Source organism: Vombatus ursinus, unplaced genomic scaffold (assembly GCF_900497805.2).
Source record: "Vombatus ursinus unplaced genomic scaffold, bare-nosed wombat genome assembly UNPS02014799.1, whole genome shotgun sequence".
Classification (NCBI taxonomy): Eukaryota; Metazoa; Chordata; class Mammalia; order Diprotodontia; family Vombatidae; genus Vombatus; species Vombatus ursinus.
Window position 1 is genome coordinate 37,654,782 of NW_020954577.1, and position 22,937 is coordinate 37,677,718.

At 41.5% G+C, this 22,937-nt stretch overlaps 1 protein-coding gene across 6 annotated transcripts in view; it reads right to left on the reverse strand.

The window, feature by feature from the left end:
• THRB (thyroid hormone receptor beta) overlaps positions 1-22,937 on the reverse strand; it is a 391,398-nt gene that overhangs the window by 118,119 nt on the left and 250,342 nt on the right. For all 6 annotated transcript variants that reach the window (XM_027871970.1, XM_027871973.1, XM_027871969.1 and 3 more), the window contains one exon: positions 9,311-9,371. The gene's annotated coding sequence lies outside the window, so the exon portion shown is untranslated. The remainder of the gene's footprint in view (positions 1-9,310; positions 9,372-22,937) is intronic.

Below are 22,937 nucleotides of genomic sequence, written 5' to 3' on the forward strand. Positions count from 1 at the left end.
GGAGTGCATGGCCTTTTCCATTTCTTGATTTCAATTTACATTTCCCACCATGTTTTTGCCATCTTCTTCCATGCCAACTTTGTGCCGCTGTCTCCAGGCATTGTTAATATCAAGCTGAGAATCTTATTCTGTCACTGGATTTTTCCTATTTCTTCATAATTTCCATTGGCTATTGGCACCGAAATGAAATATCTTAAAGGAAGCCTATTAGTTTAGACTCATTGTGGACATTGTAAGGCAAGATGACCCAGTGTTCCATGAAATCATATTTCTTGTTGCTTTTGGCCACACAAGCCCAAATCCATCTGCTCCCTTATTTGTTAATCCCAGAGGAGCCTGTGATCCTTCCATTTTGTGGCAACTTCGTTATGTCTTTTGTAATTAGAATATTAAGAGAGACGTCATTTAATTTCTCCCAGTGATATGTCAGTAAAGCATGTCCTTGATGAACAGGTATATTAATGTTTGGAAATGGGCTCAGAACTGTGTGGTTCTTAGTAACCTTGGCCCATTGCCCACCACTCTAACTGTCACCATCTCTATAGAAGTAGGATTGGATAATGGCCATTACATAGTTCTGTCCATTTCACAGGTTGCCATGGCAAAGAAAACGATCCCCTTGTGACCCACCTTCCAGTGAAGAGCCTCTCCACATTGAGCTAGGTTTGTCATTGTTGGGAAGATGAGTCTTCTTGGTTCCAGGCCTGATACTCTATCTAGTGAGCTACCTTACTGCTCCCTTGTTGGCATAGCCTTTGAAAACCCAAGGTCGCCTCCACACCACAATAAAGCATCAGAATAGGACTTTGATGATGGTCGCTCGCTTTTTGTAATGGAAAATTGCTAAGTGTTACCAGTATTCAAATCCAAAGAACAGAGTTATCCCACCAGTCTACAATAACCTCTCTGAGCCAAGTGCCCAATGGCCCTGACGTTGAAAGTAGCCTTCTAATTTATCAAAAAATCTCCCCTTGATATATTTTTAATTTAGAAACTAAACATGCAAACATATAAATAATTTCACAGAGAAAGAAAAAAGATGTTTCACTGAACAGAAAACAACAACAAATAAAACCCCAACCATTTATTTAGCTGGTTACTACGAGATGGAATATTTGACTAGTTGCCTGCCATCTTGGGAATTTATCCAGTCACCTTTGTAGGCAAAGTATAACTTTGTTCATGGATTAAAATGGTTAATGAATCTTTGTAAGTGTCTATGATTCTGAAGTAATGAGTGATCCACACCCACAGAAAATTTACAAGGCAAGAAAATGAAGCAACACCCAAAGCAATGATTAAAACTCAGTGGCTTCAGTATGGAGCCTTGTACTTGGCATTGTATTGTTTAATAAGAGCCCAGGAAAGCCTAGTTTTGAGGCCTGGTGTTACACACTCAAGCGTGGTGCTTTCTGACCTATAAACAGCAGTGTAGTATCAAGGAAGAGTATGGCGGCAGGCTGGTTATAGATATCTTCTTTAACCTTTGTATCCCCAGGGCCTAGCATGCTGCCTGGCATATGATAGATGTGTAATAGAGCTTTCCTCTCTCAGGTTCCCTTTCATCTACTCTGTATGTACAAAGTTATCATCCCCATTGGAATGTAAACTCCTTGAGGGTAGGAATTGTTTTTATCCTTCTTTCAATTAATCAATAAACATTATTAAGCTGCTTCTCTGTGCCAGGCACTGTGTTAAGCACTAGAGATACAAAAAGAGGCAAAAGACAGTCCTTGCCCTCAAGGAGCTTATAATCTAATGGGTGAGACAACAAGCAAACAAAATTTTACCAGCAATTTTTATACAGAACAAGTAGGAAATAATTAACAGAGGGAAGGCACTAAAATTAAGAGGGGTTGGGGAAATCTTCCTGTAGAAGACTGGGTTTTTGCTGGGACATAAAGAAAGTCAGGAAAGACGGCAGGCAGAGAAGTGGGGGGAGAGCATTCCAGGCAGGGGGGACAGTCAGAGAAAATGCCCAGAGCCAAGGGACAGAACATCTTGTTCATGGAGCAGCAAAGAGGCCAGTGTCTGTATCCCCATTGTTTTACACAGTACCTAACACATAGAAGGCACTTAATAAATGCTGTTGGCTGAATGACTGACTTGTTGACTGACCAACTTAAATATTCTCTCCCAAAGAAGTTGATTGGTTTAATGTGGGTTTGGGGCTTCATGAGTTTGAAGGGAGGAGAGGAGGAAGGGGAAATGCTGGGGAACAATGTAGACTCTGAGATGCAAAGACCGAGAGCTGGCAGGGAGGTAAGCAAGGATGGACAGCGTCAGGGGGAAGCCACCATACAAGCGACAGCCTAGAGGGCAGAGGGTGATGGAAGAGGCCTGGCTGGAGACAGGAAGGAGCTGAGCTGTCTGATGCGCTGCTGGCTGTACTGGGCTGTGAGGATTCAGAAACAAAGTAAGTGTGGGTGGGGCAGGAGGGAAGTGAAGGGAAATAAACAAACGAGCTTCGTCTTTCAGCCCCTTTGGACACAGAGCAGCTCTCCATGGTTCTTACAGAGATCCTTCCCATCTCAGAAACTGTGCTGTGCTTGGCCTGCGGCGTTAGCACGAAATCGTTCTCTGTTCTCTATTGGTTCCATGCAGCTCAGGATTGTGGGGGCCCCGCTCCCCTGTAATGACTCACATTCCTAAAGCTTGTCAAAAAACTTCCCATTGGAGCCACCCCTGGGGGAGAGAGTTCAAATCCTGCCTCTCACCCTTTTGTTTTGCATGACCACGGGCAAGTCACTTTCGTCGGGAAAATGGGGATAATAATGCCTGATTCACTTACCTAATGGGATTACTGTGAACCTCCTAAAAGATAATGAATGTAAAAAGTGCAATCTTTAAAGCACTATATATCATTTTATACACACACACACACACAGACACACACAGACATTATTTTGTTTTTGTCTTCACAGGTACAAGGAACTCCCATTGTGGAAATTACTTCCACTAATGTAGACTGGGGACTCTTCTGTAATTTACAGTCTCAGACCCACCGAGGTAAATACCTTGCTTATGGACGGACACCCAGCAAGTATGGCATTGAAGGCAAGACTTAAACCCACGTTTTTTTGAGTCCAGGACCAGTCTCATCAAATTGCTATCGTTATTAGTAGTCCCATTTTACAGATAAAAAAATAAAGCTCAAGAAGTTAAATGACTTGTTCAGACTTACATTGCTCTGAAGTGTCAGTAACAGTATTTGAATCCAGATGCTGTTTCCACATTCAATGCTCTTTCTATAAAACATGGCTCCCAAATTCCATAAAGGTGGGAGAACATCTTTTACTTCTAACATATCTGCTAAGGGGCTTATCATAGAGCTGGACACATAGTAGGAACTCAATAAACTACCACTGATTGACAAAAATTCTTTTGCTTCCTCCCAAGTATTTAACACAATGCTAGGCACACGGTAGGCACTAGATGAATATCTTTTGATTGAATTTTCTGGAAGAATTTTGCTTCAGGTATTGAAATCTGGTTAGTGCTGAAAAATAAAATGGGGGCAGAAACTTCAGGTCTTTGGTATTTCCAAAGACACTAAATGGTCTTGGGACCTCAATGAGCTCTATGGTAAAATTTCAAATTTTCAAATTTTCAGTTTCAAATCGTCTTCTTTTTTTCTAGCCCCTCTCCCATCCATTGTGAAGGCAAATGATATGACACTAGTTATGCATGAGAAGTCATACAAAACATCTCTATAATAAATACTTTTGGGTTTGTCGATTGATTGATTTGTTGGCTAACTTGAGGAAAGACCCAGAATATTCCTCCCAATTTAGGGAGAAGTTACACTTTCTGGTGAATCATATTAGATCAATCAATCAGCTAGTTGACAAGCACCTACTATGTGTCAGGCCCTGTGCTAGGCACTAGGGATATAAGCACAGAGAAGACAACAATTCCTATGGGAAGAGGGCCTACATTCTACGTTTGTAGCCTAGTCTCCTCTAATACCAAAAAGGGTATATGCAGTGGGTGCCAAATCAACAAAATTACATGAGCAAAGTTTTTTACCTTCTTAAAATTAGACCTATCAGTGATTACATATCATTATATTATATTAGAGTAGGGTTCCAAAAAAAATCTCTCTCCATTTCCCATTCTACATGTCTGTCTATATTAGGCACCATGTTCACTTTAGGAACGCTTTTTGCAACTTTTTATTTAAAAAACAAATCCAGTCCATACACCATCCTCATCCTCAAAGTGCTCCATGAGAGAGAAGACTAAAACAATTTGAAGGTTTCATCTGGACTTGGAGGATAATTTGAGCTGGGTCAGGATACAGGGGCCTCTCGGTGATACGGTGGATAGAGCGCTAGGCCTGGAGCCAGGAAGACTCAAATCCTGCCTCAGACACTTACTGGCGGTGTGACCCTGAGCAAGTCACTTCACTTGTTTGCCTCAGTTTCCTCATCTGTAAAATGACCTGGAGAAGGAAATGGCAAACCACTCCATCCAGTATCTTTGCCAAGAAAACCCCAAATGGGGCCATGAAGAGTCAAGCTTGACTGAACAATAATAATAGGATACAGGAGGGTGGATGAAGATAGAGTATCATCATTTATTAATGTCTAATTATTTAATCACGAAATATTGAAATATAATTATTTATAAGTTACAAAGACCACTTGGATATATAATTAGAACTCCTGAGGCCATTGACAACTCTAAAATTCTACAAAGATAGGGTCCTAGGGCAGTAGAATTGAGAGGATGTGGGTTCAAATCCTACCCCTACCACTCTCTACCTGTGCTGTGTGATCTTGGACAAGTCCCCTCTCAAGCCCTAGGTTTCCTTACTTGTAAAATGGGGCTGGGGGGCTAGGGGAGTGTTCCAGATCACTTGTATCAAACTCAAATAGAAATGGGGGCCATTAATCCATATTGACAGTGGGCTCCATATTGACAGTTTTAAGATGTAATGTTATCTTTGTTTTATTGTTATTTTATTGGTTTTGTTAAATATCGCTCAATAACATTTTAATCTGGTTCAGCTGCATGTTTGATATCTCTGCTCTAGGTGACCTCCAAAGTCCTTCCGCTTGTCAAGCTACGATCCCATTGTCTGAGACCCAGGGCAAAAAGTCCAAATGCAAAATGAAACCAAGAGCTTTCATTCTCTGAGCTCGCCCCCAAGTCCAACCAAGCAGAAAGGGACTCAGGCTGCTTTGGACTGCAAATACCACTTGGGGAAGCCAGGAACATGGTTTTCCCCACATTTTGTTTTGAACTATTAGCAAGGCTACAGGCATTAAAGTGGCCTTAGACCAAACGTTTTCCATAACAAAGTACCCAAGTCCTAGAACTTCGAGTTTGTTGTTTTGAAGGGAAAAGAAAAAAAACCCAGAGAGAAGCCGAAGCCGTACTACAAAGTTGGTTTCCATATCAAAGCCCAGAGCCCCTTTTAATTTGCTAGGCAGTTTTCATAGCTTGAAGGAAGCATTTTTGAGAAAAACAAACAGAAATGAGTTTAGTTATAGGTTGGATAATTTTGTTTGTTTTAATAAAGAAGGGCTTGATTTTTCCTTATACAAAGGGTTAATTAAACAGATGGGACTGGGAGAACTTGTCTAAATTGGGAGGATCTCTAAGGGGACAAATTTGGTCAGGAAGGAGAAAAATAACCTCTTAGACGCCCTGTTGCTTTAGAAGTTCTCTGGCCTGGATGCCTGGGCCATGCTGGAAAAAGCAATGGATTTGGAGTTAACGGATCCTGGTTCAAATGCCAGCCCTGCCGCTCCCTACCCATGAGACACTGAGCAAATCGCTTCTCGGGCCTCACCTTTCCTCATTTGTAAAATGGGGGTGTTGGAACGTCAAAGTTGTTTTAATAAATAGTAGAAGCCAGAGCTTTTCAAAAGGGCACTGTCTTTGAAGGCAGAGGCCCCAAGATCAAATCTATCTCTGATGCTATCGCACGGTCTGAGTCAAGTCATGCCCTTAAACTGCCTGTGCCTCAGTGTCCTCCCCTGGAAAATAAGTGTTGGACTTGACTACCCCGGAGGACCCTTCCAGGCCTAGGGCTATGATCCTAGGATGTCATAATATCCTGCAATGAGAGTCAAGATGTAGCCACGCTTGGCATCTTACCAGAATCCATTTAGGGCTGGAAGGGAGCTTAGAGACCACCTATTCCAACCCCTCGCTCTACAGATAAGTAGGTGACTAGTCCAGACTTGAACAGGTCTGTCTGTCTGCCTGTCTGTCTGAGGTGGAATTTGAACCCAAGTTCTCTGACTCCAGAGCCAGTATTCTTTAAAAATCTTCCGACTGCTTGATATCTAATAAACCACTCTAAAATTCATTGATTCAGGCAGCATCATAAGCTTTATGAAAACAAAAAGCAAAGTTGGCAATTCCATATTCTAATTCTAACCACTGTCTTTTTTTTTTTTTTGGAGGCAGTTGGGGTTAAGTGACTTGCCCAGGCTCACATATTTAGTAAATGTGTGAGGCTGGATTTGAACTCAGGTCTTCCTGACTCCAGGGCCAGTGTTCTATCCACTGTGTCACCTAGCTGCCCCTAACCGTTGCCTTTTGCCAAATATTTGCAAATGCCATTTTTCTCTTTGGTCTGGGCAGGGAAAAAAAAGAAATTTACATGACAACTTTATTATATCTTTAAAAGGAATAGCAAGTTGTACACAACAGATTTGCAGTTTCATGTGCAATCACCTTTTTAAAAATTATACTATGTTAAGAAATACTTGTTTTATTCCTCAAATTAAAAAAAAAAATAAAAGTGAAAAAAATAGCTCCTAGCTCTTCCCTAATTTTTTTCTTGTCGTGTTCCTCTTCTGCACCCTTTCCTCTTCCTCTTCCTCCATTTTTTTCTAAATGATTTACATTTTGGGCTAGCTCTAGTTTCCTTCCTATTGCCAGACCCTGTACATGCAAGATATATAACGTCAGCAAACAGCATAATACACCGGCAAAGCTCTGATCCTGGCAAAACATGGAATTTCCCATTTCAAATCTCAAAGAGAATGATCCCATGATTTTTTTCTCCTTGCTCTTTGTGGGGCCAGTGGAAAGAAGGAAGGACATGTAGTCAGAGGGTCTGGGTTTGAATCCTCGCTCTGCCATTGATGAAATGTAACATTGGGCAAGTCATTTTAAGTCACGTCAATTAGCATTTATCCAGCGCCTACTGTATGCCAGGTACTGTCCCAATGTCCCAAGCACAGGGGATAAAAAGAAAGGCAAAAACAATCCTTGCTCTTGAGGGACTCATAGTCTAATGGAGGAGACAGCATACGAAGAGCTTTGTACAAATGAGGTATATACTGGGCAACTGAACATGCAGAAGGTTCTAACATATGGGGGTATTAGAACAGGCTTCTTGCAGAAAGTGGAATTTTAGTTGAGACTTAAAAAAACCCGGGAGGTGGAGATGAGGAGGGAGAGAATTCTGGCCATGAGGGACAGCCAAGAAAAAAAACAACCACCTTAAACTCCTTTGGTCTCAGTTTATGCATATATAAAATAAGGGAGTTGCAGGACTCAAGCTCAAATTCTGCCCCTATAACTTACTGCCCGTGTGTTCAGTCATGTTTAGTCATGACTGACTTTTCATGACCCCATTTGGGGTTTTCTTGGCAAAGCAGTTTGTCAATTCCTTCTCCAGCTCATTTTATAGATAAGGAAACTGAGGCAAACAGGATGAAGCGACTTGTCCAGGGTCACACAGCTAGTAAATGTTTGAGGCTGGATTTGAACTCAGTAAGATTCCTGACTTCAGGCCCAGCGCTCTATCCACTGAGCCACCTAGCTGCTCACTGTCTGTGTGAATAAAATGGATTATTTCATTTGGGCAAACCACTTCACCTCTCAGGGTTCCAGTTTCCTCATCTGTAAAATGAGAGGATTGGACAAGATGACCCCTAAGGTCTCTCCCAGCTCTAAATCTGTGACCTGATTAATAAAGGCCTTAGCAAACTTCTACAGTTGAGTCAGGATACAGCCACTATTGAGGGGTGTGGAAACTCTCTTAGTTTTTTTTCGCCTCATTCCTCCTTACCCCTCACATACTCATAAAGCTTGTTAAAATACTCTCAAATGCCTGTCATTTAAATACAAATTTCTTCCCCCTAACTGGTTTGAGCAAGAATACAGGAACTGTTGTGCCCTTCACCATCCGGCTAAACATATGCTAACCATAAGCCTAAGTATTTTCATAAAGCATAGATCACCTATTAATTAGGGAAAACCCCTGGAAACTCTAAAAGGTATACCTTTAAGGAAATTAAAAACAGTATTACTTTACACCCTGGCCGGCAAACATGTGCCATGCTAAGTCAAGAAGGGTGGATATAATTCCTGGGTGTCATACGGACACTAGGACCGTTGGGCGCCCTAGGGATGATGGGGGATACAACACTACTCTTAAGTAGATATCATTGAGGGTAACTTGGTCTTCCTAGCAAAGGTGGCTTGGTGCTCATCCAAGTGAGAGATAGAGGATATGAGAGGAGATGGAGGCTTCTTCTCTGCAGGATATTCTGTGCATTACTGTAAGTATAATCATGTCAATGAAGAACATATGAAGTCAATAACACAATCTATGATAAATCAACCAATCAATGAATATTTATTAAGTGCTTACTATGTGCCAGAGAATAAAATGATTTTAATTGAGGAATGAGAAGCCTCAATTGAGCAGCTCCTTAGCATGGAACACATGAGTCTACTCCTCCTGGGATGGTAGTCATGGGTTCAAGGTTTCTTATGAAAAGATGAGGATGAAAATGCCTCAAATTAATGTTAAGGCTCAAGTTATCTTGGCAGCTATCAAGAATCATAGATTGAAAGCCTTAAAACTATATTCATAGTATCCTCATGAGGATCGCTTCACAAATGAAAACCTTAATTACTTGGCATCCAGAATCCAGTTGTCAGCACCCTCTAAATTTGGTGCCTGGGGGGAAAGACCCAGTTGCCCCACCCTGGTTACACCTTTGAAGCCAGTTCTATACATAGAGATCTCAGGAGAAAGGAGAAAGGATTTCTAAGGCATCACTAACACTAATTTGATTAATTCTAGACTTCCAACTGGGTGACCTGCTGTTCACTGTATAAAAAGATGTCGTCTCTGTCCTCAGGAAGGTTACATGATTTGGGACGGTGACTCACCCCATGTCTGGACATGGAAACATGGCAACATTCACCCAGTACTTCATGATGAAGGCATTGGCTTGGCTGGGTCTCCACACTCATGCACGCCTTGCCTAGTCATCAAATAACTGAGACATGTAATGCAAGTGGGGAGGAGATTCTGGGTCCAGTAACTTACCAAGGTTATTTCCAGGGATGAGAGGCAACATTGCTACTGAGGTCAACGAGGGCAGGCGTTCCTACAGGAAACGAAAGACAAGCACTGCTCGTTAGAATGGGGAAGTGCAAGCAGTGGATTTCAACTGTCCCTAACAAACGGAACATTAACCTTAATGCAGTAATAATAATAGCTAGCATTTGCAAAGCACATCACATCCAGTATCTCATTGAATGTCACAATAACACAGTAAGCTTATTATTACCCCCATTTTACCAATGAGGTAACTGATGTTGGAAGAGGTTGAGTAATTCATTCAGGGTCACACATCTAGCGTTGGAAGCAGGCTGGGAACTCAGGTCTTTCTGACACCAACCCCAGTGATCTATCCACTCAGCCATTCAACAACCTACATCCAGAGGGACTCTGTCTGGATTTAATGTTTATTCTATGGGAAGAAATATGAATTCACTGAAAAAGCATTAAATAATTCAAATTTGCACCCCCCAAAGTGGTAACTTTATTGTTTAGTCTTTTCAGTCATGTCTAACTCTTCGTGACCCCTTTTTAGGATTTTCTTGGCAAAGATGTTGGGGTGGTCAGCCATTTCCTTCTCCAGCTCATTTTACAGATGAGGAAACTGAGGCCAACAGCATTAAGTGACTTGTCCAGGGTCACACAGCTAGTAAGTGTGTCTGAGGCCAGATATGAACTCAGGAAGATGAGTCTTCCTGACTCTACGCCCAGCACTCTACCCACTGCATCACCTAGCTGCCCCCAAGTAGCTGCATACCTGCATTAATTCATCCTTTATCTTAACTGTCCATTTTCTTCCCCTCAGACCTATTAGAGAAGTGAATTGTAGTAGAAATAACACTGAGGTGAGAGTTAAGAGCACTAGAACACAAATCCCAGTGTTGCTGGTACTCACTACCTGTGTTACCTTGGGCAGGTCATTTTACCTGAGAATAGGACCTCAATTTCCCAATCTGCAAAATGAGGACATATACCTGTAGCAGACTGATTTTTTTAAGGGAGAGTGGAGAAGGACCATACTCATGCTTTCACCTTCACAGGGAGTTCTGGGTGATAACCTTCCTTTTCCAATGCAGATCACACCTTCTCTGGCATTTATATGCTCTCAGTAAGTCCCGCTACGGTACAGAGACGTTAAGTGATTCCCCCAGGATCACAAAAGCATGATGTGTCAGAAGAACTTGAATGTAGGGTTTTCTGATTGACGCCATCATTCCCCTAATCTACTAGCTTGATGTGAAGGTCAACTAAGATCATCTCTATAAAAGGCTGTGAAATCTTTAAGGCACGACTTAAATGCCAGTTATCATGATGTCTGGTGGTCCCCTTGCCTCCCAGGTCTTCTCATGCCTCCCTCTAGCAGCTCCCAAAAGAGAGAACAACGTGTCTTGTGTTACATCACGAGCTCATGATAACATGGTGAAAGTTTCATAAAGCAAGCCCCAGCCACTAACTGACATGGTAGATGTCTATCGCATCTCACAAGCTTTTGGCTTGAAAGTCCAGTGATATGACATCACGTAGCTAAGTGGAAGCTTGAGGTGGGAGGAGAACTCGGGTCTTTCTGATTGCAAATACAACATTCCAGCCAATCTGAAGCACTGCCTCCCCAGTATGGAAGAGCAAGCCAAGGACTTTTGATGGTGTCCTACCCAGCGGAGCACTACCAGTGACTGAGAAATGCAGGCCACTGAGGACACGGCCATCCATTCTTAGACACAGCTCTTTCCTACCTGCTCTGATGAGGACCACATCATTTTTATTCACCTCCAAGTAAAGCTAGAGTGCTGAACCTGAAGTCAGGAAGTCTCATCTTCCTGAGTTCAAATCTGGCCTAGTTGTGTGTCTCTGGGCAAGTCACTTCACCCTGCTTGCCTCAGTTTCTTCATCCGTAAAATGAGCTGCAGAAGGAAATGGTAAACCATTCCAGTAACTCTGCCAAGAGAACCCCAAATGGGGTCACAGATAATCAGACGTGACTGAAACGATTAAATACCAACATCAAAGTAAAGCCATTTGTGTTTAAGCAGAGAAAACACAACAAAAATGGAAATAGAATCAGTTGCTGCCCAGCTTACTGCAGAAAATGAAGTGGGAGGGGCAAGTCTGAGTTGGAGGGGAGTGGGGGGGGTGCAGAATTCAGTCAAATTATCCAAATAAACAGAGAGTAAGAAGATCCCAGCAGCCATTTAATCAAATCAGCCAACAGGCTTGGGTGCTAACATTATGGGGATCTATCTATAATGGCATTACTCAGACCAGCACGTAATTAGATCTACTCAAACCCTGCCAGCCAAGGCTTAAAGGAGAGTTGGTGGCATCTGGACAATTCCCGCAAAGCCCGAAAATGAAATGCATCCACAGTGCTATCTGATGTTGGGCCAGTCTAACAGATGCTAGAGCTTGGAATCAGCTGGTAGCTTAGGGAGGCTGTGCCTGGTGGCTGAAGGGGCCCTGGCTTAGGAGCCAGGAGAGCTGAGTTCTGGTTTAACAAACTCCAAACAACCAACTGTGTGACAATAGGTGAGCTGCTTAATCTTTCTAGACCTCAGTTTCCCTAGATGTATCATGGTGGTTGTAAAAGTATTGGGTTAGGTGACCTGTAGGGCCCTTTCCAGATATTGAATCGAGAATGAGAACCTTTAGGAGTTTGTAGATTTGTGGATTTTGAACTGGAGGGGACCAGAGAGCTCATCTCGCCAACAGTGAGTGTGATGTAATGGAGAATGTGGGTTTGAATGGATTGCTGCTTACTACATATGCAATGAGCAATTCACTCGATATCTCCTGGCACTCAATTTCTTCAGCTGCAAAAGTATCCAACCTCTACAGACCTTTTCAGCTCTGCATATAAGGTTCCTATGATCTCTCTCAGTTTCTTTGGCTGTAAAAATGAGGCGGTTGGCCTAGGTGAACTCTATAATTTCTTCGAGCTCTAAATTGGCTGCATGAGTTATTTGGTCAGATTTTTTCCCTTCCATGAGAGTAGGGTCCAAGGTAACATGGGGGCACTAGATACCTGAAGGCCACTGGAATAGGGAAAAAATGAGTTCAGAAAGTGGATATTGAGAAGAGTGAAGATAGATAGATTCTATTGTCTTCATTATATTTTTCTGGGGTTTGCCTTATTCCTGGCTTTTAACTGTAAACGTTCTTCCCAGTGGGGTCTACATGCCACTGCCCACCTCTGGCAGTTAGGATTCAATGACAGAGAAGGATTTTCTTTCCTCATCTGTTTCAAAATGAAATTTTTTTCCAGGACATTTAGAGCCTGGGCCTGAATGCATTTTGCTTATGAAAATGCCAAATAGGTCATAACATTCTCTCTCTTTCCTGGCCAATCCCATGAGATTAGCAGCTCTGGAAATTGGAAAAATAAAAAGATGACAGGGAAGGAAAGGTTTTGACCTCTTCGGAATTTCACCATGAAGTCCAAGGACATCCCAGAGTGCTGCTAAATTTGAAAGGCATGATGGCTATCTGAACCAATGTGGCAGCGTACGGTTACAGAGGGCTTTTCAGTAGCATCGGGTCAGCTACTCATGCCCTTCGAAAAGCAGCTCTCAAAAAGGGGAAGGGTGAACATTGGATTACTGAGTCTCTTCTCTGGGAAGAGGATTTCATTAGATGAGATCAAAGTTGTAGGACCATTTGGGCCCAAGAGGTCCTGGCCTAATTTCCCAATCAAGGAAGCCATTTTTCATAAATGGCCAACGTGTCTATAACCCAACAGAGAGTGCCTTCCTACGAAGAAGAAAGACCAAGCAATAGAAAAGAAGACCTGATGTTTGAAGCCTCTCTCAATGTCAGTTTCCAACAGAATTACAGAATCTCAGAGGTGGAAGGATCTAGGCCTCATTTTCCCTAATTGTAAAATGAGAGGATTAGAACAGATACTTGAAGCCAGGAAGATCTGGATTCAAATCCGTCCTCAAACACTTGGCAAGCCACTTATGTCTCAGTTTCCTCATCTATAAAATGGGAGACTGGATAGGAAGAATTCTGTTTGCGTCTAGCTTGAAATCTGATACTGTGATCCTGTGTCCTTGAAGGTCCCTTTCAACCCTAAATCTATCATCCTGTGCCTTGGGGGTTATCCGGTCCAACCCATACCTGAACACAAATTCCCAAAATATCTGACAGATGGTCATCAAGCCTTCGCTTCCAGACCTTTTTATTCAAGACCTCTATTCCATTTAGGAATAATTTATGGGACTTTCCTCAATAGATCAAGCCTAAACTTGTCTCTCTGGCATTTATTTCACTGTTTCTAGTTCTCATTTCTGAGACCAAGACTTCTTTATGACAACCTTTCAAATGCTTGAGGACAGCTATTGTCACAACTGACCTACCCCCTCATGCCAGTTTTCTCTTCTACAGGCTAAGAATTCTCATTTCCACTGAGTGATCCACATATGGTATGAAATTGAAGCCTTCCCCATCTTGGTTACTCTTCCCTGTTCACATTCTAGCTCAGTAGCCTCAAACTCAAATAGAAAAGGAGGCCACTAACCCATGCAGAAGGATCATTGCAGGCTGCATATTAACTGGGTTTTAAAATACAAAATTATCTATTTTATTTCATTTTTATTTATTTTATTAAATTTAATCTGTTTCGGGCTGCACTCAGGAAGGTTATAAATTGCATGGGGCCCAAGAGTCATTTGTCTGAGACCTCTGTTCTAGCTGACTGAAATGAGGTGTCAATGCATTCCACTCAACACTCCCAATGCAATCTAACCAGGGCAGAGCCACAAGAGGACTGGCACTTCCTGTTCCCTGGACTTCACGCCGCTGTTAATATAAAGGCCAACACTGAATGTGCTTTCTTGGTTGACACATCCCGCTGCTCTTTTCCCTATTCTGTCTCATCTTATTCAATCTGGTCCAGCCTGTTTAGATCCTTTTGGATTCCGCATCTCATCCAGGGGGTTCACTCTCCCACCTGGTTTTGTGTCATCCCCACACTGATGAAACTGATGCTTTGGTCCCAGTCATTGATGAACATGTAAATGGTCCAGGGCAAATCACAGATTCCAGAGGCTCTTACTTGGGTAAAAAGGACCCGCTGCTCAATCGGTTCTAACCCATCTCATTATTCGATTATTGGCCATCCCACATCATTGCACCTTCACCACAGGAATATGAGTGACTTTATCAGGTGCTTTGCTGAAATATAAAATATATCTGCAGCATTTCCCTGATCTAATAATAACAAATTATAATAACATGTACCCTTAGAACATATATATTATGTATAATGTATATATACAACACATAATATATAATATAATTTAACACTTTAAGGTTTGCAAAGCATGTTGCATGTCATTCAATCTCCACAACAACCCTGTGAAGTGGTGGCTATTATTATTATTTATGTTTTACAGATGAAGCAACTGAGGCTGAGATATTTACGTGACTTGCTCAAAAGCTCATAAGGAAGTTAGTGCCTGAGGTAGGATTTTAACTCAGGTCTTCCTTCTATGCTCCAAACTCAACACTCTAGTCACTGTGCCATCTATCAGCCTCAATGATAATGCTGCTAGGGGCAGCTAGGAGGCGCAGTGGATAGAGCACTGGCCCTGAAGTCAGGAGGACCTGAATTCAAACCCAGCCTCAGACCAAACACTTGACACTTACTAGATGTGTGACCCTGGGCAAGTCACTTAACCCCAATTGCCTAAAAATGAAAAAAAGAATTTTAAAAAATGATAACACTGCTGCTGACAATAATAGCAAACATTTATATATCTTTTACATATATTATTTCATTTGATTCCCCAACAACCCTGTGAGGTAGGTGCTATTATTATCCTATTTTGTAGATGATGAAACTGAGCCTAAGACAGCTTAGGTGACTTGCCCAGGGTCACACAGCTAGCAAGCATCAGAGGCAGGATCTTAACTCAGGTCTTCCTGACTCCCAAATCCACCACTGTCTCCACTTTGCTACCAAAAAAGGGGGGAATAGAGAGAGAATAACTGATTTAAGTGCAATGCTACACAGGGGAAGTACTCACAAAGCTTATTAGGTGATACGTGTATCATAAATGAAGATATTCAGGTGAAATATATAACTTTGAAATATATAAAATCCAAGCTATATATGTTGAGCCCTCCTATGTGCAAAGATATCTCTTTGTTTCTATCTGGTGGTTTTGTGACTACACTAGATCTCATTTTATATAGTAATTAGTGGCAAGAACCAGACGAAGAGCCTGGGAGCCTGAGTCTCATCTCAATGGCCCAATAATATCTGTAGTAACTACCTCTCTGGGTTCACAGGATCACGGATTTAGGGCTGGAACACTGAGTTCACAGTGCCTCTCATTTTCTAGATGAGGAAACTGATTCTGGGAGAGCTGAAGTGATTTGTCTGGGGTCACATAATAACTGAATCAGGATTTGATCTCAGGTCTTCCGAAATCCAATTCTACCTTCTCGATGACTTCCTTGCCTCTGGTTGATGTGAGATTCAAGGGAAACTCATGTAAAGCACTATATCAATGTCAGTAATTATTTTTTGTTATTGTTATTTCTTGTTGGAAAGTTCTTGGCCCTACAAAATGCTCTCATTCTGTCTGTCAAGACCACTGGGCCGTATTTTACATCCAAGATCACTCCAGTGACTTTGTGGAAGGCACTTTCTGTTGTTTTCCTGGTGTTTGGTCCACCCACACCCTCTTACCCAATCCCCTTGCAACCAAACTCACACTTCTGTGGCCTGGATGGGGGTGGAGACTGTTTCAAGTGAGCTGGAAAACCCACTGGCCGCCAACCAGAACAAATCTGTCCCAGAGCCTTTATTTTTCAGCTTATTTCTAGTTTTAGTCTTGGCTACATGCATTCTTTTTGGGAATTGGCCAAATCACTCAAACCCTCAGAAAGGACACTGAGGGTCTTCAGGCATGTTTTTCATTTCAAATATTCAAGTCCTCCTTCTTGGTGAGATAACCATCTTCTTCCTTATTGGTGTTCAGTGATTACTCAGACCTTTGAACCTTCATGAAGGTTTCAATAACACTCACACACACACAAACACACACACACACACACAGAGTCTTCTGGATTCTTTTTTTAAAGAGTCTGGGCACCAAATATGGCTTTACTCCCAGGAATCACTATTCAGTGGTCCAGCTTATGACATCACCATGCAGACATTCCCTTATCCATGTTCCATTTTCAGGCTCAAACAAATGGAAATTGGGAATACGGCAATCACTTTCTTTCAAAGTCGAGTAGAAAGAACTCAATGCCATCTTTGGCATGAAGCTTCTAGTCAGGAAGACTCATTTTCCTGAGTTGGAATCCGGCTTCAGACACTAGTTGCGTGACCCTGGGCAAGTCACTTAACCCTATTTGCCTCAGTTTTCTCATTTGTAAAATGAACTGGAAAAGGAAATGGCAAACTGCTCCAGTGTCTTTACCAAGAAAACCCCAACTGGGATCACAAAAAGTTGGACGTGACTGAAATGACCAAACAACAACAAATCTGGGCTGTGACAGACTTACTTCTGATTTTGACTTGTGTTCCTTTGGTATTCCTTATAAGACCTAATGATATATACATTACATTAAGACCCTGTTTATGTTAAATTGTTTTACACCTATTTCAGGGCAAATACTGTTTTCTGCTTTCTCAGGCATAAGATGTGGCTAATTTCTGAACACAGGAAAACATGGTAAGTAAGCTTAGGTTCCTAAGATGAACACCTGGGCTTTGTTTTGCTTTGCTCAGTTTATGTGCATATGAAAGATCTGATTTCTTCAGGGTGGGAAATCCCTCCACCTATGCAGATTTCAACCCTCTCCCTCCACCTGCGCAGACCTCAGCTGGGCTATGATTAGGAGAGGAGCTCTAGAGAGCGTCCTGAGACACACAGGGAATCAGTGAAGAGGCTGCACATGGCTAGGAAAGGTCACACAGGATCGGAACCCAGGTCTTCTGAATCCAAGTACAACAGTCTCGCCACTATCCCATACAGCATGTAGGTTGAATACACACAGAGACACGAATTGAATACATGTATTTATATATGCATATATCACTGGATAGTCTACAAAAGTATAATTTTAATTATTTATGTAAAACTCTCCATATGCATACACAGATACACATGACATACATATGCATGTGTTCATGTGTATACACAGAAATATACACACATGTATATTACATACATTTGTTGTTGCTCAGTCTTTTCAGTAATGTCTGACTCTTTGTTGATCCCATTTGGGGTTTTCTTGGCAAAGATACTCTAGGGGTTTGCTATTTCATTCACCAGCTCATTTTACAGATGAAGAAACTGAGGTAAATACGGTTAAGCGACTTGCCCAAAGTCACACATCTAATAAGTGTCTGAGGTTAAATTTGAACTCGGGTCCTCCTGACTCCAGACCCAGCGCTCTATCCCTTAGCTCTCTATATTAGACTATAACTATTTCTCTCTTCATCTTACCTTTCTTACTAGTCAAGAAACACTTCTTTAAGTCTTTAAAGAGGCTTTAAAAACTTCTTTAGAGCAGAGACTATAGTTTGCCCAACTTTATACTTCTCGGAGCATAGCACAGCACCTCATATGAAGGAGGTGAAAAGTCTGCATTGATTGAATTGTGTATAAACAAATTGGGCTGATGTTTTGATTTTGTTACAGTAGAAGAACAGTAAATAGCAGAATGCAAAATCAATGGAAAATCCTACACCACATATGTTTGAAAATTTGGATGAAAGCTTACAGAAATTAAGGATTTCAAAACGGGCTGGATATTCCTAATGATTAATAGCTACAGATGTGGGAGAATATTCATTGTGGTGTTTTTTGTTTATTTGCTTTGTTGTAAAACAAATATAACATATTTGCTCTTCATTCTGGGTTCATTTCTATAATTATTTTTGGGGGAGATCTGCAAATGATTTTATTTAGGATGGTTTTATTGGGAGTGCTAAGTAAAGAAAAAAAGAGGCAGCTAGGTGGTGCAGGGGATAGAGTGCCAGGAGTCAGGAAGACTTGAGTTCAAATTTAACCTCAGACACTTACTAGCTGTGTGACCTTGGGCAAGTCACTTAACTCTGTTTGCCTCAGTTTCCTCGTCTGTAAAATAAGCTGGAGAAGGAAATGGCAAACCACTCTAATATTTTTGACGAGAAAACCCCAAAAATCATTGAAAAATGACTAAACAACAACAATAATAAGTAAAAAAGAAAGGGCCACTGAAATAATATATTACAAATGGGTGAGATGGAAAGGAGATTGTTGTCTCTTGATTAGTCAGGTAAGGCTTTCTGTATGATGTGGGATCAGGCTATGTTTGAGTGATGGAGAAGAAGAGGAGGAAGAGTAGAGGATGAAGATATTGTATTGTTTCCACTGGAGAAACTGGGAAGGGAGAAGGGTCCAGGAAAAAAAAAACAACTGATATAAAAACAAACATCACAAAGACCCTAATAACATATGAATGTGTGTGTGTGTATAATATATAAATATATATTATATATATATAAAACATACATATGTGTATATATACATACATATAAGTGTGTGTATTTTTAAAAGCTTCATCCCTTACTCTTTTTCAGTTCTTGGTTTGATAATTAGCCCAAGAAGGACTAGAAAATCAGGTTATGTTTCTGAGAAATATCTAAGGTTTACTCAAGTGGCAAGGAACAAATTACTGTCTAATTAGGTTTGGGAAGGAGAATGTTAGTGCTTTATTTGATGAACCAAGTTCAGAATCAAGAAAGAGTTGGAAATGCCACTAGGAGATGAGTACTACCTCAGTTTACTCCTTTCACTTCTCTGGGATCTGTCTGTAAAATGTTTCTAGAAAATTTCCAAGGCTCCTTCTGGATATAAATTCCATAATCCACCAATTTAAATTTACAGAGGAAGTTTATTCTCAGAAGTTCAAACCAAGCTCTCATTTAATGGCAGCCCACGTTTTCAGCCAAGTATGAGGTGGCACGATGACTTTTATTTTCGTTCTATTTTATAGCTGTGGATACTAAGGTACGATGGCGTTGGGTGACTTGCCCCAACACGGAGATGGTTAGGAGTGGTGCCAAACCTTCTCTTGCCTAATGCACCACATTTCTCATTCTACTACACTGTTTCTTCACACATAATTTTCCCTCAACGTGTCTTTGGAACTGAAACTTGGCATTCTGGGTCTCATTGTGAACAGAAACTTTGGCTTGGAAAATGAAAATAAGAGATAAAATATTTGGCTAGTTTCATATCTGTACAAGGGTAAAAGCAATTTCTGAGGCATGAATAGCTCAAAATCGAAGGCAGACATTTAATTAAAAACTTATATGGGAAAGTCACCCAGACTTTCTGGGCCTCCATCTCCTGATCTGTGAAATAACTAGATGAATCTCCAAGGTCTTTTCCCAGTTCTAAGATTCTGTGAACTTGATGGATTTCAAAGACAACTCTCAGTTATTCAGACTTGCTGCTGGTTATTTTGGGGTGGGAAGTCTCTAAAACATAAGCGGGAGAAGGAAAGGAAGGTGTCATTTTGGGTGATTGGACAGAGTCTTGACAGAACTAAGGTCAGGGCATGTTAGCCGCTGACCTGATACGGATTCGGGCAGCCTGGAAATAACGATGCTGGCTTTTGTTTGGGTGTCCAGAATGACCTTTCAAAAGCCGAGCAATCTGGCTGTTGTTCAATTCTCGTCTGCCAAATTCTTGGATTTTTTTTTAACTTCTGGTGCGAAAAGACTGTGGTGAGGCCTATGACTGCCCTTGATATAAGTAAGTATTGTATTTATTAATGCCTTCCACTCCCACCTCCCTCTGCTTCTGCCTGTCAGGAAGGGATATCCTATAGCAGAGTGTGCTGTTTCAGGCCTGTTGGCCTCTCAGGTCCCTCCCAGGCCATCCAGCTGCTGGAGGAGAGGAAGGGACACTGGTCCCTTTGGTTTCTGTCACTTCCCTTTCCATGCTCTCTTGAACCCATTTTGGTTAAGAACAGCAGATGTACACCAGGGTCATCATTTGGGGAAGTGCTTGAAGGACCCTAACACACCAGTGACTTCAAACTTTGGATCCATTTTGTATTTACTCGTGTGTGTGTGTGTGTGTGTGTGTGTGTGTGTGTGTGTGCGCGCGTGTGTGCGTGTCTGTGTGTGTCTGTGTGTGTGTGTGTCTGTGTGTGTGTGTCTGTGTGTGTATGTATGTCTGTGTGTGTTGGGTCCTTCCTGGTAGAACGTAAGCTCTGGGAGAGCAGGGACTGAGTTTTTGTCTTGGTCTAGAGTGGGCGCTTAACTATTTACTGATTCAAAATGAATAAGGCTTAAAGATGGACTTCTCCAAGCCAACAACTCTACCCTCTCTGCCTCTACTACCGAAGCTGCCGCTGGGAGAGAGAGACTGCAGCATCATCGACTCGCACTGGCAGCTTCTGAAATGATTTCTGCAGCTGTTGTTTTCTGCATTTACATCTCCATTTAGCTCGACACTTCAAATGGAAATTCTTTTGCTTCCACTTTATGCTTAAAGCGCATATTTGGTTGACAGACCAGCTTTTGGATAGGCCATGTTGCAGCTTTTATTCTTTTCTCTGAATAGTTGAATCAGCTGTACTTGGGGAAAATTCCATCCATATTGGGGAAAAAAAAATTCAGTCTTTTGTTTCCCCACCCTCTGAATGAATACAAGCTCACAAAATTCTTGGGATGGATGTTTTCACACCAATCAGAAAATATGAACATGTGCACACTGATTCATCTATTTCATGGCGCCCCAAAAGGGAAGGAAACAGAAGATTCCCCTTTCCTTGTCAAAGGGGTATCAAAATGAAGATTTCTGTCCTGGGTGGGAGACCACATGAGTGAGAAGATGAAAGTGGAGTAGAAAGCTTGCTTGGGTTTAAATCCTGCTATGGATGCTGCCTATCCAAGTGAGCCTGGACAAGTCCTTGACTCCTTCTGAATCTCCGTTTCCTAATCTATTAAATGAGGGGGGGAATCAATGTCCTGTGAAGTTCTTTCCAGCCCATGACTTATGATCCCATTACTTCTATGGACCCTTCCAACTTTGAGAATCTATGAAAAGTAGTTATTCCCCATTAACAGACCAAAGAAGTCATATATGTGTGTATATGTATATGTATATGTATATGTATGTAGTACAGTTCACCTGAAAAATTACATTCATGATCCTTTACCACTAACTGCTCTTCAGTCATTTCTAGAGAGACATTGGACCCTTCTGACAGTCTGGTAAAACCCATGGATATGCCTTCTCAGAATGTTTGTAAATGCACAAAATAAAAATACCTAGAATTACAAAAGAAACCAATTATGTTGAAGTATAGTTATCAAAATATTTTTTTTAAAAGTGCATGGATCCCAAATTAAGAGCCCTAGACACAGAAGGGGATTACATATTTACCCTACAGGGCAATACATTTCTTAATTTAATTTAAGGAGAAAACTAAATTCACTGCCACCAATTTTAGCTGCCTCTTTCTAGCGAAGGTCAGCAAAACAATGAGTGCAAACTGTGGGAAACTTTACCCCCAATATCCTTCTTGGCCAGAAGGAATGGCCCACTTGAGTTTGGGGAAGGAGGAATTACTGGGAGTTTCTGTATAATTCAGTTCATTTTGATCAAGTCAGACCAAGCTGGGCTACGCCCCCACAATTAGCCCTGGCTCCAGTAACTGATGCTCTCCATTGTGGGATGACATCATTCCCATTGAATCCATTTAGTGAATGGGTCACCACATTTAACTCTTGCAAGAAAATACCACTGGAGCTAATTTATGTTGTGTTTATTAGCATGGATGGCAGAGGGGAGAATCCATGGCCCTTTCATGTTGTTCTTTATGCTACTTAAGAGTTCTCTGGGTATTTAGAGGGAGTGGTTGAGATGAGCAGGTTGGAGGGTGGGAAGAAGTTAAACCATTGACCATAGGGTCAAGTTTTTCTTCAATAGGGCTTAGTGCCTTGAGTTATTATTGTTGTTTTCTTCCAACCAAGCCTCTTCCAGTTTTCAATCTCTGCAATAAATTTGCTCAGCATGAGGCAGAACCATAGCAACTTAAACGTACATTGGTGGAGGGAAAGGCTGAAAAAGTGGTAGTGTGCTTGGCCCATAGTAGGTACTCAATAAATGTTTATTGACTGGAGAAGTAAAAGGAAAAAGGTACCTAGAAGTCTCTTCAGCTCATTCCCTCTGTGTGGATGCATGTGCACACTTAACAAAATGTGAATGAAGGTTCCATGCAGATGAACGCCCGGTACATGAGTCACCACTTTTCCCAGCACTGTTCATGGGTTTTCTTGATGACAAGTTAGAAGCCTTGGGCTCAGCCTCCAACCTGTGATGGTGGTATGGCAAACCCAGATTATTGTTTGACAAACATTTATCAAGGGTCTTGTGAGAGGATGCAATTGACAGCCTGGAGAGTGAAAAGCTTACAATATAAAGATCTGCACTGAATGGGGTGACAGCACAGAGCCAGGTAGAGGGAATAGATCTTGGGACTTGGAGTCAGAAAGACCAGGAGTTCAAGCCTCATCTTGGGTAATTTTTAGCTGTGTATGTGTATGTATATGTATATGTATATATGTATATGTAAATGTGTATGTATATGTATA